At 37.3% G+C, this 16,681-nt stretch overlaps 1 protein-coding gene across 6 annotated transcripts in view; it reads right to left on the reverse strand.

Annotated features, from left to right (window-relative positions):
- GNB1 (G protein subunit beta 1) overlaps positions 1-16,681 on the reverse strand; it is a 45,481-nt gene that overhangs the window by 22,344 nt on the left and 6,456 nt on the right. For 3 of the 6 annotated variants that reach the window (XM_040588927.1, XM_040588922.1, XM_040588928.1), the window contains exons 2-3: positions 3,204-3,266; positions 1,702-1,753 (exon numbers count right to left, since the gene is read on the reverse strand). The exons of 1 other annotated variant lie outside the window; for it this stretch is intronic. The gene's annotated coding sequence lies outside the window, so the exon portion shown is untranslated. The remainder of the gene's footprint in view (positions 1-1,701; positions 1,754-3,203; positions 3,267-16,681) is intronic. 2 more of the 6 variants (XM_040588923.1, XM_040588929.1) reach the window with 1 other exon arrangement.

A 16,681-nucleotide genomic window follows, 5' to 3' on the forward strand; every position in this document is an offset into this window, starting at 1 on the left:
TTGATGCAAACTCTGGTAACACAAAAGGTTTAATGTTATATTGTTAGAGTATTATTACCCAAGTACAATAATTTCATTAGAAGGTTAGCCAAATCACCTTCTCCCAAATGAATAGGCTGTCCAATACTTGTTCCCTCAACATCTTTCCTGCTAATATGCATCACTCCAATAGATACAAAACAGCTAGAAGGAAAGCAAAACACATAATTTGCAAAAACAGACCCAAAACTTCACAACCTTAATAATGAGCTCATGTTATGCCTACCAGACAGTCGCATAGCAGGTCATCTGATTAAATGAAGCTGCGCTAATCTAGTAGATACCATAAATCCTATTAGCAACATGCACAGCAGCTTGTACATTTTCACAATGACAAAGGAATTATAAACAATCCACCATTAGTTCCAATGTTTTGACACCATATTGGCTTTGAAAAGCTGAGAGGTTTTTTGCTATTTAATCGGAAGTATATATTGATCCCTATTTGACCTTTATTCAATAGAAAACACAGTAAGATCAGAATTTCTTGTGGAATAAATTTGAGGTGTTCTCTCCCCCATTTATATGATCCAAAATAGAAGATGAAAAAATTCGGGGCTGCCTTCTGATCCTAAAGTACACATACCTCCAGATACAGTGATCACCAAAAAAGGTGTCCATAGTTTCAGAAGTTAAAAATCATAGAAAAGGTATACAGGAACACAACATAAGAAATCTACGGAATCACACAAGCTTCTGAGACACAAACTTTATTTGAATGGGGGGAAAAAACCCTGTAGAACACACACTGAATACCTCAAAGACATTGGCTTAATAACCAGCACTGGTTAAAACAAAAGATTACACAGGAAATAGGACAGAAAATACTGAAAACAGCATAATGCCTTTGAGTAAAAGCAATGGTTTGTCTACACTGGGAACACTGTATTCCGTTTCAGTTTTTGCTTCTCCAAAAAAGAACATTGGAGGTGTCTAGGGTTGACCAAGGTAATCAAGTAGAGAACATCTCAGAAGACAGATTTAGAGAAAGAGACAGGGGCTAGCTTGCTGCTTGCTTTTTGAAAACCATGTAAATAACTAGTAATTGATAGTAACATGTTTAACTGAGCAAATCCTTTCTAAACAACACATGACTAACTAGTAATGTTCCTCACAGAATAAAGGGCTCTACAACAGGGAAACATTTGATGTTATAGTCTGGAAGGTAATGAATATTTCACTGTTCCAAGACTATTAGTAATAATTATGATCACATAGAACATAAACTCTGGAACTTTCAGGTTCTGTTTAAATAATACTGACACACTGAAAAGAACATTCTGACAGGAGCCACTTTGCTCAAAAGAAATTTGGCCTTCTTTTGTCAAACATGGCAGATAAGTAATTTTTCATTCATGAGAGAATAACTGTTCTCATAATTTTATTTATTACAGTTCCCTGCCCCACTGAGATGAAACAGTTTCATCTATGGTCTCCCTCTGCTTTGTCAGTTCCATTTCTGAAAGAAGGCAGGCACTAACATCTATTATTTACCAGGTTTCCTGGCCATTTAAAAATTCTTCCTGTTGACATAAGAATACACATGCCAAAGTATAGACTTGCACAGATTAACAGCCAGAAACCTCAAGTTAGACACTCTTTAAAAATAGTGTGACTTTCTCAAGCACTAGGAAAAAGAAATTATCTGATTTCTCTACTTACATTTTCTCTCACTACAGTAGAAAGCCAACTTCTGCTGTCAAACATGTAAATTCTGGAAAAAAAACCCAAAACCAGAATTAGTATAATTATCAAGAAATAATACCAGTTTCTAAAAAAAAAAACAAAACAACCTAACAAATCAAAATACCAAAGCACAGACTAATTTTTGTTAGCTAACTTAAACAGCTGGCTTGTCTTCATGAAGGAAATGGGCACTGCTTTAATAATACTAACATAACCAAAAGATTTGCTCATGTCAAGAACTTTTAACATTCTTTTTCCAAGCAAACTCCTGCAATCCTCACATCATCAATTCTCCTCCCCTAGTGACAACAGAAGTCCATACTATTAGAGAGTTTAGGAATGTAACAAAACATTGTCTCACTCATACAAGACTTAATTTTCACTGCACTACAAAGTGCCCCCCCAACTGCATTTACAAAGCATTGAAATTATTTCTGCTCAATACCATTCCTGACATATGCTTGCTTTCCAAGCACAGTTAATATCAAGCTACGTATTTTATCAAAAGAAGTTATATAAACCTCCTACTAAGAAGTTCAAGTGAGAGCACAACACTCTTCTAGAAGAGTTACGACTTCAAATCACTAAAGATACTAAGAAGTAAAAATTGTCATATTAAGTAACTCACACACTTGCAGTCTGGAAGACTGTAATTATTTAACATACAAACTGGCTTTGTAGCAAGGTGAAAAAACTTCTTGTAAGAGATTTTGGAACAATCTTTTTACTCTGGCAGCATAAAGTAATAATTATAGTTCACCCCAAGATCTGAAACATTAGACAACCGCTTATACCTTCAGAACACCTGCAGTCTGTCACTAACACACAGGAAGACAAGGGCTATAGGTGATGTCAATAGACACCCGAACGTACATAGTCAGACCCACTGCATCAGGACAGTGGAAGATTATTCTAAGCGCAAAACAAGAATGTACTGAAGCAAAATAATCTTAAATCAGAAAGCCAGTCAACAACTTCATATACTTTAAACTGAAATGCTTACATGTAAATGTGTCTTTCTGATTTTACAGTTCACTATAAGCTGGAAAATTTACAAACCACTTCAGTGTCTGGTATGGAGGTTAAGCTACTTAGGATATGGATCATCCTCATCCAAGCTCATTTACAGATGAACAGTTTAATACTGTGATTATGAAACCATCACAGTGTAAGCAGTTTTGTTTGTTACTGCCAGAACAACACAATTTTAGACATAAAACAGTAACTCACACTTAGAGGCCAAGCTCCGCCCTCCCCCCCCCCCCAAAGACACAAACACATGACATGACCATTTTTAAGTTCTGAAAAAAGATCAGCTATATTCAACTTTCAGAAGATAGGAAAAAAATTGCCCACACTGCAGAGATAATGAAATCTAATTAAATTCTTAAAGAATTACCTGAAATGTAAACAAGTAAAATTATGCTGGAACACTAACAGCACACAGAATACACAATAGCAAAGGCCAAAACACACACCATTATTGTCCTGTGCTGCACCCTCATTAATGCAGGAGAGGTGTTGCAGATTTCATATGCCTTCTGCAAAAAAGAAAAACAAAAACAAAACAAAAAAGCTACTTTAACCAGCCTGCAAGAAGAGTAAGGAAGCATAACAGCAAACTTTTCCACAAAGTTTAGTTTATTTCTTAAACCAGGTTAAGTTTTCAGTTAGGTATGCTGAAAGCATCCTGTGATGCCTGCAGAATGCAATCCTGGCAACTGAGGTATTTTCAATTCTACATTAAAGACAGCTCATTCAAGAACAAAAGTAGACAGGCTACTTAGGAAAAGAAGGTCTGCATTGCACAAGCTTCCATTTTTAGTTAAAATGTAGCCTGGCAAAAGCAACATGAAAATTACAGGCCAACTCGTTCACCACACCACAGTACTGGTTCAGGAAAGGGAGTTCTTGTAACAAGCTTCACATACTCTGCCTTAACCAGCCTTTAAACCCTGCTTAGCTGAGAGATTGAGGTTCTCAACATCAAGAACTGGGGTTTCTAAAACAGAAAAGAACAAACTTCAAGCATGGTTCAAGTACCAAAGCATCTGAAGGTCAGCCAGCCCAGCCCATGGCTAGCATCCCCAGTGTCCCCACGTGCCCACAGCCTTCTGCTCAAAGCAAAGCAGCACAGCAGTTTGGACTAAAAACAGTTGGGTAGCTCCAGGAGGCAAAAGCATCATCATTTCTGGGTAAAGTTTCCCTACTACAGGTACTTGCTAACTGCTGTCAGCCTAATAATCTTTTTTCCTTTAAAGATACTAAAGTAGCTATACTGAGGTGACAACCCAGCCTAAAAAGTTAACTCCAGCATCCACCAGAATACAAATTTTCATGTGAAGACAACTCTTCTGCAGAGCAGACTACAACTTTTTCCATGAGGTTGGGGAAAGCAGGGAAGAAAAGAGGGAAGAAAGGAAGAAAAGGGACTCTGAAGAATAGGGAAAGAAAGCATTTAGAAATATTTTACTTTAACATCATAGCAAATCTGAACAACCCTCCAAAACTCAAGCAACTTTCTAAGAAGATTAAATACGTTAACTGTAGCCCTCTCCAAAGCCATTCACTGTGTAAACACATTTTTCTTATTGGCCTATGGATTCAGTGAGACATAAACCCCCAATATTCTGGACATTAACTCTACCTGCACATCACCTTAAGACTGCTTTACAGTCTGACTAGATGCTAAGGCCAGTATCTGAACTGCAGCAAAAGCATTCTAGCTGCTCAAAACACACCATCAATTAATACGTAGGCTGACGCGAGGCCAGGCACATCAGACAAGATATTTGCCCACCGTTTGGCTCAGCCCCTAGGACAAGGTTTGACCAGGCTTTGTAAGCAGCTGCCTCTAGTGTGGGGATGCAGACAGAGCACAGGCAACACCAATTCCTCTTTAGCAGGGAGATCTCCAGCATAGCTGCAGGAGGGATCCCACCCCAAACCAGTCCCCAAGAGAGGTATACCACATTTTGGGGGCCCTGGCTGACCGCAAGCTGAACACAAGTTTGGCAAAGACAACCAACAGCACCCAGCGCTGCATCAGGAAGAACATTGTGGGTCAAGGGAGGCGATCCTTCCCCTCTGCTCAGCACCGGTGAGGCCACATCTGCAGTACCGTGTCCAGTTCTGGGCTCCCCGGTACATGAGAGACATGGAGCTACTGGACAGAGTTCAGCAAAGGGCCTCGAAGATGATTAAGCAACTGGAGCATCTCTCATGAGGAGAGGCCGAAAAATACATTCAGCCTGAAGAAGGCTCAGAGAGGGGGTTTATCAGCATTTTCAGTCTTCTATATACACATGTTGAGTGGCTTTGTCAACATAGTTTAAAACAGATCTCAACCAACACTAGTAAAAACTAGCTTCCATAACCGTTACACCACTTGAATCTTAAAAATTTCTTGCACACCACATCCTCCTGCAAGAGCGGCACATAAAGTTGTTTTACCCAAGGTATTCAACCAGATATGATTTGATTGGAGGGGGAAAAAACAAAAACCTACTAGCAAACATCAATATTATTATTTAGATAAAACAACAATTTCAAATGAAGTTACTTTGCTATGCTGGTGTATCTTCCTTATCAGCATGCACCCATCAAACAGGATGCATCCTATACCCAGCAAGGATGGCTGTATGTAGGCAGGCAGTTATTAATTTTGCGTGCAGATGCTTCTGTTGAGGTACGCAACACTTATCACCACCATAACATTATCAACTACATGGCAGAGATGTCTGTGAGACCAAGAACTGCAAGTTAGTTTATTAAAATTATTTCTTATAGTCTACATAGATTACTATTGTCACAGAACAGTATCTTGATGCCCAAGAGATGACACCACCTTTCCAAATCACTGCAACAACATGAAATTCCCATTACGCCATCAGGCAACAGTAATTAGAAGGCTGAAATTTAAAGCTATGCTTCAAGACTGTTCTGTATAAATAAAAAAAGAGAAGACCTATCCTCAGTTTGATGACTTGGTCCTACATATCGATATAAACAGTTCCATCAGACAGCTAGAAACTTGAAGGACGTTTTGCTATCTGCATGCGTATGTGCTTCTCCAAGAGTTAATTCTTGTTCAGACTTTTCTTGTGGAGTACAGATCTGTATTGCAGAAAGCTTAGTCTTTGCTGTCACCTCCTACATGAGCAGCTTTGAAGGACAGCCTGTGGAAGTATAAGATAATAATTACAAATTCATAAATCTAAATATGCTCAAGTGAATGGATACAACCTCTTCTCATTTATTTGAAGCCTTCTTTATGGGAATCATCTGCTGCATCTATAATTTCCAAGCACACAAGCTTTGAAAAGCAAGCAATACCTTACTAACAGGTTTGCAAAACAGACTGCCCTAGTAGGGACAATGCCAGATTGTATAACTCCTTTGAAAACTTAGTGAAAACACTTCTGTAGTCAAAGGCTAGCGTGGCTGGACCATTTCTGTGGGAGGTATTGGCTGCCTCTTGTGTGGAAGAATTGCCAAGTTTCCAGCTGAAGCAGTTATTGTGCTCAGTAGACATTTTTCCATATATTAGTGTGAAGTACACACAAAACACGCTAATATCAGGTCAACAAGTGTTAATGGTCATTATGCAACAGTTACATTAGCTGGTTAAAGACCTAACAAATTTCCATTAATTCTTGAATTACAGGTCTTCATTTAACTACCCAGCTTTCTAGGTGGGTCACTGATGATAATACTTAAAAGAGATTTTGTGCATAAACCCCTTGCAGAATACCCGGTAATGCAAGATTCTGAAAAACTAGTTTTGTTGCATCTGCTCTGTCCAAAGTTAGGATTTTCTGGTAAATTAAATTCTTTGCTTGTTTCCCCATGCACAAGATTTCGAGGAAAATACATTCAAAGCTCCACTCATAACTTAACAGTATAAAGTTGCAGCTCTATTAGGAGCTATGATCTTTATGACTTGACTACAAATGACATGTCCTTCCCACCCCACCCCATTTCCAGTAGCAGAAATCTAGAAATGCTTTCCTCCTGAAGAAATTTGTACATTTTTGTACAATTTGTACAAAATTTGTACATACTCTGCTTCACACGTCTAGAAGACTGCATAAGGGTAAAAAAATAATTTCTCATAGCTGCATAGACACAGCAAAATTGCTGCCTAAAGAATAAAGGTCAGTTCTAGGGTCCTACCAAAGTTCTGGCTACACTCCTTCATCCTGTAATGTTATTCACAAAAGACAGTATATACAACAGGAAAATCCAGGCATAACAGATTTACATGGAACAGCTTCTGACCAGTCAGCATGACCTTCCATCAAACTGCCTTCAGCTAAGTAGCAAGGACACGAATTTTAGCACTTCAGAATCTCACAAACAAAACAAAAACCAACCAAAGACAACAAAACCCATCCACCATTAATAACTGCTAGTACTCAGAAAAAAAGAAAAATAAAAAATTAAGCTTTCATTTCAGAAAATTCAAGGGAGAAACCAGATATTAACGAATCTGGAAACCTTGCAAGACCCTGAAAAGCCCCAATTCAATGAGACAGTTTCACATTCAAAGTCTCAAATTTGAATTACTGTCTCAGTGAAACACTGCATTGTTGTCTCTTCCAAAAGTGTTACAGAATAAGAATAATTCACGAAAAAGTTAACTTCTATGTGCAAATTCCTATGTGCATGAGGTTATTACCTCTGTAATATTACCAAGGTAAAGCAACACAGCATCTACTGAAAATCACCAAACTAGCTATACATGCATCAGCTTTCACTTGCATGGCCAAATTTTCTAAGACCTGACAACTCATCTCTCCCTATTCTCAACAAGTATTCAAAAATAAACCTTTTGGATCATTACCCACTTCTGCAGAATAGAATACTAAACAGCAGACAACAATGCTTAAGATCACGGCAGGCACATATGCTTGCAATAAACAGCTTTGCAGTGAAGTGGACCATCTCCTTCTGCCACCAACAGTGAACAAACTCAACCTGTCTTCATGCAAGACAGCATCCCAATGCTGCCAAAATACTCACATTTCCTGATGCTAATCCCATGACCTACATTTTTTTTTAAAAAAAAATCATACTGATGCAGTATCTAAGCATAAAAATCTGGACTGTAATAGGTCACTTCATTAATCCTTTCTAAATGTATCTGCAAGCTATGTGCATTATTAAAATAAAAATCTTAATTCTAGGTACAGCAGAGAGTTTATGTAAAAAAAAAAAAGAACTGATGATGACAAGTTTAACAAATGCCTAAATCTAAATGCTTTTAAAAAATAATCAAAAATTTAAAAAAAGAGGGGTCTTAGGAGATTCTCTGAAGTAGCTCACAAACAGTAGTAAGTGTTGCTATTTTAGCAACCCAATTCAAGAATTCCTAACTACATCTCTTCTTTCTGCCTTGCATGAAAGAAATTCACATTTAAGAGCATTCTAACACTCCCTGATAAGTGGCAGGCATAGGAAGCCTACTTATTTTAAGAACAAAAATTAGTGATATGTAGTATAAGTTTTCAACAGTTATTTATTAAGAATGTCAAATGCCAATACTTTGGGTTTTATTCCTTTGTTCAAAATCATCTCTAGTTATTACTCCTTCTGAAGAGCAACACACCTACCAATAAACTGCATCAATTTTATCAAAGTGGCCAGTGATGGTTTTGGCTGTCATCTTCCCTGATCTTACAATTAAAGAAACCAAAAAAAACCCACAGTAAGTCAGGAAAACTTAGAACCTGCTTGTGCATAAATTATATCTACATTTATCAGAAAAATAAATTACTGAAAATTGTCACTTTATAGTCAAGTATCCCCTTATCCAAAATCAAACAATTTGGTTGCCTCATACTAGACATAACCCTTTAGACAGGAAAACACAACTGAGGCAGCACTGAAGGAGAATATATTACTATTAATTAACCAACACAGAAATGACTAAGCATTTATTACTAGATGCTTCTATCTGCAGAGCTTTACAGCAACTGAACAGTTGTTTCTTACTTCAACTGTCATCTTTCATTGCTTGCTTCAGTTCTTATCATTAACCCCCAGTTTTGTACTGGCATTTTCACTTCATTTGTAAACTGATGACAATCTGTTTACCTAAACAGGGCAAAGCACATGCACAACAGGGATATCGCAGTCCTACTTCAGACTACTGACACACACCATATTTCTCACTACTTAAAACTAATAGCTACATAAGTAGCTACAAAAGTAAAACGTGTAACTAAAGGTTGTTGGATCCAAACTCTTTTCACAACATACAACTACTTATGAGCTGCAGAATCAAAACCTAAGTCTTACTGGCTAAAAAAAAAAAAAAAAAACCACCAAAAAAACCCCTACCACAAACCACTCTGCACTTCAACTGCAAGCAACAAATCAAAAAGGTTTTAGTTAATTCCTCAGGCCCACTAATATGAATCCACCAGGCTTTGTGCCATTTGTCCAGATAGTATTGTTCCTTCCAATATTTTTTTTTAATCACAGTAACTATTTATATCCCCTTGGAATTGTGATAAAGTTATTTCATAATTTTTTTAGGAAATAAGGTGTTTTTTTTTTTTCACATGAGCCCTTTAGCATCAGGAATGCTTAAAACCTTTACTTAAGAGGGGAAAAAAAACCCCACATACATAGCAGGAGTTATCTGGAAAGCTGCTAGTAATAATACCAGTTTCATAGTTTGGATTTTAAGTGTTAAGGAAGCAAAAGGGGAAAAAGCCAAGGGTAAAACTTTAGCACAAATCCATCAAATATAGCAAGGCTGCCCAGTGTGAAATGTCACCAACAGCGTGTTTGCAGAGGTGAACAAAATAATGCACTCTCATACACCCACACCCCCACAAAACAAGAAATCCATTATTTCTTCTCCAGAGGACCTAAAGTAATGCCACAGTATCAGGATATTACCTTTTCAGAAAACGTGTAATTTCTCATAAAGATCAGCTGAATCTACAGGTGGCGGGTTTAGGGCAGTTCCAAATGCAAGCTACACAGTACATTTTCTTCTAGAAGTTGGAAATGGAAGCATACTGCTGTAGGGCCAGTTCACACATCATCCCAGTGTAACAAATCAGTGACAGAATTGCAAAATAACAAATGACAACACATTACACACCTGAATATATATACTTGCTTCTTTTTAGTAAAAGTCAACATTAGAAATATATTTATTAAGGTAACAAAACAAGTTTGTAATCCACAATTTAAGAACATGACTATACTAAAATGCAATCCTATTTAGAAACATAATTCTTGCCAATTCTCATTAAGTTTCCAAACGTCACTTTTGGGTATACCAGTTTTCCAGTAAGTATTCAGGTCATTTTCTACGATTTAAATGCGTTCAAGAAGTCCTCATGAAGAGTGATATATTTCTCTCTCACGATGATGCTCTCTGCTCAAGCTCTCCCCAGATATTTCACAGTAGTGCTGAGAAGAGCACAGCATGTGACTGGAACATGTTGCACTGAATTCACAAGCAGATGAATGGCTAGATACAAAACCTGGCACAGAGGTGAGTGCTTACACCACATCCTGCCACCAAAATCCCAAATATTACAGTAAAATCCATCAGGTGGATCAACTGCCACTGTCTGGGGGTTAGAGGTATGAGAAGAACAAGTATTTTCCAAAAGCCTGAATGATATTCCTCAGCTCTGCTTGCCAAGACATCTGTATCAGCATCATCTTCTCAACCTTGTTAAAAATCATGTATTGTTTTAGCTATTACCATTATGGTGACATCAGTAGGTACGTTAAGATCTTCACTACAATATTTATTATATTAGAGGAGGAAATGCGCTATGTGTATGTGATCACTTATTTACAATACAAAAGCCAGAAATAAAAATAGCAAAATTAGACACAAAACAACATCAGTAAGACTGTGTACATGCATAAGCACAGAACATTAGTAGAAATTCCTATTATTGTATTTTGTATTTCCAAAAATTTCAGCTCAACTATTTTATCAACAGAAGCTGAATCATCCGTTTCATTCTACATATGCCAGCTAGTAAAGAGTCAACTGAGTCAAAGGAGAATCAGCTGCTTCCTATTTACACCCTTTAAAAAAAATATAACTTCCAGAATGCTACTTTTAGCAGTACTATTTTGTACATCCTTAAAAGTCAAACCATTTGAAATTAGAAGAAATAGCCTATCAAATCAACATACCCTTATCCCTGAGCTAAGGGAGACATTTACAGATATAATATGGTCTTTTATGGAGAATTTTGCTTCTGAAGAGCATCCCCCTCATCCACACATGTAGAAACAGACTTTAATTGAGATACTCACATGTTTAAATGTCTCACTGCGCTAAGGACCTCAAAACACTAATGAAAAACATATTATGTTTCCAGGAGCAGCAAGATAATTTATATTCTATCAATTCTGAACTGTGCTTTACCACACGGATCAGGAGTTCTGCCCAAAATGCCTTTCACTGTAGGATCAAATCCTGAAAGGGTACTTCAGTAACATGGATTCTTCTTTCTGCTCTGACTTAGAAAGACTTGTAAGAGAGTAAGCAAGCTTTACTCATATTAAGTTTTCATAAAAAATAAAAAGACTACTAATAAAACAATCCAATAGCATCAACAAAGGCACTGCATCTTAGAGACAGCCTGGACAAGCCTTAATAACTACCTTCTCACTGTAACTACGATCACATCCTCCCTCAATAAAAATACGGTAGTTAAGACATTTGAACAAACCATCTGCTCTCTTTGTGCGTCTGCTACAGAGACCGTGCAAGACAGCCTCAGAGATCATCTAAGAGAAAAACAGTCATTCTTTACAACCATGTTAAAGATCTTATCCAAGCTTCAGCTAAATAATAAAAAGAACACATTTATTTCATTGAAATAAGAATTTAGGTGTTCAAACTGCACACTGTTCTTCAGTAAGAGATTAACAGACCACTGTTAGAAAGAAGTTAAGCTACACCATGAAATAACCACTTCTCAGCACCAGTCTGAAGATAGAAAGTATTTATTTCAGTGGACCTTAAAACTTAAAATTTATTATATACATTGAGCAGATAAAAGAATACTCAGTAGAGATTAAAATATGGCATGACTTCTCTGATCTTTCCCCCCCAAATTAGACAGAGCAATACTTTGTTCTTTAGCTCTGCAATCAGCATAACCCATCTGTAATCAAAGTGCAAGCAGTTCCACTGGATTTGGTAGCAATGATCTATACCCCCAGCAGCTCACCAATTTCTCCCAGCACAGTGGCTGTATTTTGATATGTACTGTAGATACACGGTAAGTTAAGGTACAGAAGAACAGGAACAAGAAAAGCAAGGTCGACAGACTGGAAAGTAGAGTAACACAGGAGACCTTGAAGCCATTAGACTGAGAACTGTTGTTTAGGAACAGACACAATGCAACAACACAGCCCAGAGACGGAATCACAACAGAAAGCACAAAGGTACAACAGGAAACATTTGCTTTCACACTTGGGTGTTCTTCTTTCCATAATACTGCATTAACCCTCTTAAAATTTCTGGCATTAGTCTTTAAGTAGCAGTTGTACTCCTCTAGGTATTACGCATCCAGTTAACTGATAAAAATCGAGGAAAATTTGATAAAAAGAAAACAAGTAGAGTACTACTAGGGTTTGGAGCCAGAGTGGAAATTAAGACAGACAAAACTTAAAACATCAGAAGACAATCCCTTCTTTTTTTTTTTTTTTTTTTTTTTTTGGGGGGGGGGGGCGGGATACATGCAAAGTGAATTCAAAAAAGCACAGTCTGCTTTAAGCAAAGCCAGCTGCCAGTATAGTTAGTTGAAATCTGTTACTCGAGGTTTTTCACTGATTTCCCTAACCGTCTGCACACACCCCTTCATACAAGCGCTGCTTCATGTTTATTTGGAGCCCCTGGACACTACTGTAGTGTAAAACTATGTGGGTTTTTGAAGGGAGAGTGGTTTTGCATTTTTTTTTTCAAACAGAAAACGCACTAAACTGCAGTAGACAATGTATCAGCTTGGTCCTTTAAAAACAGAAGGGGAGAAAGCTTTGAAGACTGGCCACTACCACCTAATACAGAGTATTACAGATTCTGACTTGGGAAAAACAGTTACTGTTGCTTCCAACTCCAGCTTCCACTTAGAAAAGCTTGCTTTTATAGGTTCCTCCATCTTTTGTGAGAGCCAAGCTGCTCATTACCTAAAAGCCAAACTATCACAGTTTTGCAGCACAGGGTATGATGATAAACTGTTTGCCCATCTTGGTTTCCTCAAATGCCAATTTGTGAACTGGCAAGGCAGCTGCTGAACAGCAGATGTCTATGCCACCTTTTGTGACAGAGGGCAGCAATAACTGACTTCCCCAGAGCAAGCCCTCTTAAGTTTAATTCACAACAGCAAGGATATGGAACAGAAAAATTACTACAGGATAAATTTGACTGAGAAATCAAAACCAAATGAATTAAACCTGAAATCTCCACAGGATGTATCCAGGTGAACTGGTAGGCACTGCTAGCTAGGTGACACAGCTTCACATCCCATCTTATCTCAAGAAAATATGTTCAAAAGCTTTATATATTTGATCCCCAGGGTAGCAAACACAAAGCAGCTTGATTTAGTATGAGTTCCATCTTCTGATAAGAGTTAAAAGGGAATAGAGAAGAGTCAGACTAGAAACAAACATGAAGATAACTGGGCATCTTCTCACATCTAAGGAATTGACTAAGATTTCCATAATTTTTCTAAGAACTTCATTCTGTTTTCAAGGTTTCTGAGTTTATAGTGTTTATAACATGTTTCCTCCTTGCCTTCCAGATACTCTACTCTGCTTTTAAAGGATACAGTTTTTTCTTTTTGAAAACATTCCATGATTTAACCTCGGATCTCCTGAATTTACAGGATGTCAAAAAAGACTGATAAGACTTTGAATAATCAGATACGTAACTACTCACACCTGTGAACTACTTGCCCAGGTATTAAAACTGCAAACACAAGTTCTGCACAAGTTCTGCCTTCCCCACATACCAGCAATGAATCTTTTTGTAGGACAAACCAAAGTATTTCCTGAAATGCTGAAGCTTCACCTATTGTCTATAGGCACAAGAAAAAAGGAAGACAGTAAAGTTGAACTAACCCATGACTTCACTGTGCAGTTTCTACGATATTCAAGTTTTCATACATGAAAATGCACTTCCCCAACTTCTCAAGCATCTATTAAAGACACACTTTGTCAAGACTTTAAATCTGTTAAATTGTTGCTGTTCAGTATTATTTCATTTTCTTTAAATATTATACCACCTTTTAACCAAAATGCTGTATATTGACTTCTACAGCAAGTTGACAGGCACTAGCCAGATAATATCTGACAACCTGTAGTGAAATCCAGGACTTAGTAACTTGAAGCACAATTAAATTGCCACATGCATCAAGTGAACCATCCTTGACCTCTGTACAGACAACACCTTTGTTAAACAAGCAGCAGTGTATCTCCAGTATTTTACCACTTCACAAAGAATGTGCAACAGGAATATCAAACATATGTTCTAACAAAGAGAACTCCTTAATTAGTACAGCAAAATCTTATTCCAAGTACCAAAGGTTTCAGCAGACTATCACATCGACTTTGTTTTTCTAGACAAACAGAAAAAAAATTACCACACCACCCTCCAAACACATTTGCTAGGCTATCTGAAGAAAACAGTTTTGGGAACTAAACTTGAAAAATCCAAAAGGCCCATAAAGAGATTTCTTCTCAGCATCTTGAAGCACATGTAGGCCTGCTTTGGTGCACACTGTCAGTTCATTTACTGGAAACAAAACATACATTAAGTTTTGTATTACGCAGTTATAACTCATGGTGTTTGTTTTTTTTAATTTTGAGATTCAAATGTTGCTATGTTCAACACATACCTTGAACCACTTGGTGTTAACTAACATGGATCAGCTCAACAATTTAAAAAAATGGAACAGAACTTTAGATATATGGCAAAACCAGATTGACTGCACTAGTTTTCACCACAAAGATCTCACTAGAAAATATTAGTTTTGCACACATATCAAACTAAGTTTGGGGATATCTGGTCAATGCTGCTTACTAACTGAACATTTCTGCCTGGTCTTTCAGTAGCAAAGATAACTAAGCATTAAGTTTTAAGATCTCTGCATTAACAAAAAAAGGCATGTTCCTACCATTGTCTGTATGCTTTTAACCTCGGAGCTTTGACCCACCTCCTATCCTTCAATTGTTCTGGCAAATCTCTCAAATACCTACAGAAGTCAAAGAGCTGAATTGAATACAAAGTGTTCCAAATTTAAAAGAGTACACCAGAGCAGTTCAATTTCTCTAATTCCAGAAGCAAGCCACATACCCCACCAATTACAGGGGAGCAACACCTCAGGCAACAGCTTACAAGGCACAACATCTGGACAGATACAAGCGTACCAGATAACCTCCAAAAACGTTTGTAAGCTGAACAGCCTGCTCAGGGTATATTTTACTAGACTGTTTACCTACTAAGTCCCAATGAGAAAGTTCTCATTACAATAAAGTAAAGCACACAGCATTAATACTGGGCACATATTTCATTTTCTGCAAGAGTTCAACTGCAATTTTTGAAGTGCACAATTAGCAATTTTTCTGTCAGAGCAGTGTTGGAGATTTGTTTTGGCATTTCACAGAAATAAAACAAAACCAATCCAGCTTCTGGAATAGCTCCATGGTTTTGCAAATAATCTTAGATAACCTCTATTTATTGACAGATTTCAATAAATCCTAAAATGTCAGGATGAACACAAAGCACATGTTACTGAACAGACTTCTAAGATGGTTCCCTACATCCAGACCAAGATAGGCCAGGCAGCCAGAAAAGCAGTAAGAAAACAGAAGTGTACAGAATTAACAGCTCACCTGCAGTAGTTAAGCAGATATTCTTTGTCTTTCTTACAAAAAAAGAAATAACTAGCATCAGCTACTCTAAAGTCTACCATAATAGAAGAAAAATCAAGCCACAGAGGTAAGACATTGCTTTCCTGTCAGTGATGTCAACTTTGTGGGTGTTCATCTTTGTGAAAGTCATACAGAAAGCTTTGCGGAATTTCTTATTTAGTCCCCTGTACTCAATACAATTTGATTTTGTAAAAAAGATGAGCAATATCATCACTGATACCTCAGCTGGTAAAAATCTCACAACTACTTTGACAGACAGCATGCAGGAGTTTCCAGAGAGAAGTATTTTGGTTTTACTCTCCCCCCGCCCCCCCCAGCCCCTTTCCCTAGGGGGTGAAAAAGACAGACATGAATATAGTAAGAAAAATCTTTACATAGTTTTTAATATAGGCCTGCATTACATAAAGCTTCAAAAAAACCCACCAATCTAACCTATCACAGATAATTAATATTTTCTTTTTTGGGAGTGCTGACAGGCATTACTGCAGTTTTCAAGACGACATCAAAAATATTCTCATCCGAGAAAAACATGATAAACATAACTGGCAAGAAATTTTAGGCAAACCTTCCTCAGATCAATATAGGAACATAAAAAAAAAAAAGAGTATTTAGCTATTTACAATTCAGTTCATCCTTCTAACATATAGAAGGTGTTTCTTTTCTATGCATAGGACCCTTAGAAATTGTAGTAATCTGACAGACTGAAATTCTACTTAAATAAATCCCCCATATTTTTAATGAAGCGGTTTCATGCAAACTACTTACAGAAATGAACTACATTTCACATTAAAATGGCAACTAGATCTTCAATCACTCTTTCCCTTCACTGTGTTATCCTGCTACTGATTTTCCCCCTCATCAAGTTCATATTATTTTTATCAATAGTATTTAGAAGATTTAGCCTTTACAGGTCTTTACAACCGTCAATTACAGAGCTACCTTCTATCTTGTCTCCTTTAAGTTCCCTCAGATCACCTTTTTCAGGTCTTCAGCTTCATTTCCACTTCTGCATTATTAGGATTCCAAA

The sequence above is a fragment of the Falco naumanni genome, chromosome 3 (assembly GCF_017639655.2).
Source record: "Falco naumanni isolate bFalNau1 chromosome 3, bFalNau1.pat, whole genome shotgun sequence".
In the NCBI taxonomy this organism is placed as follows: domain Eukaryota; kingdom Metazoa; phylum Chordata; class Aves; order Falconiformes; family Falconidae; genus Falco; species Falco naumanni.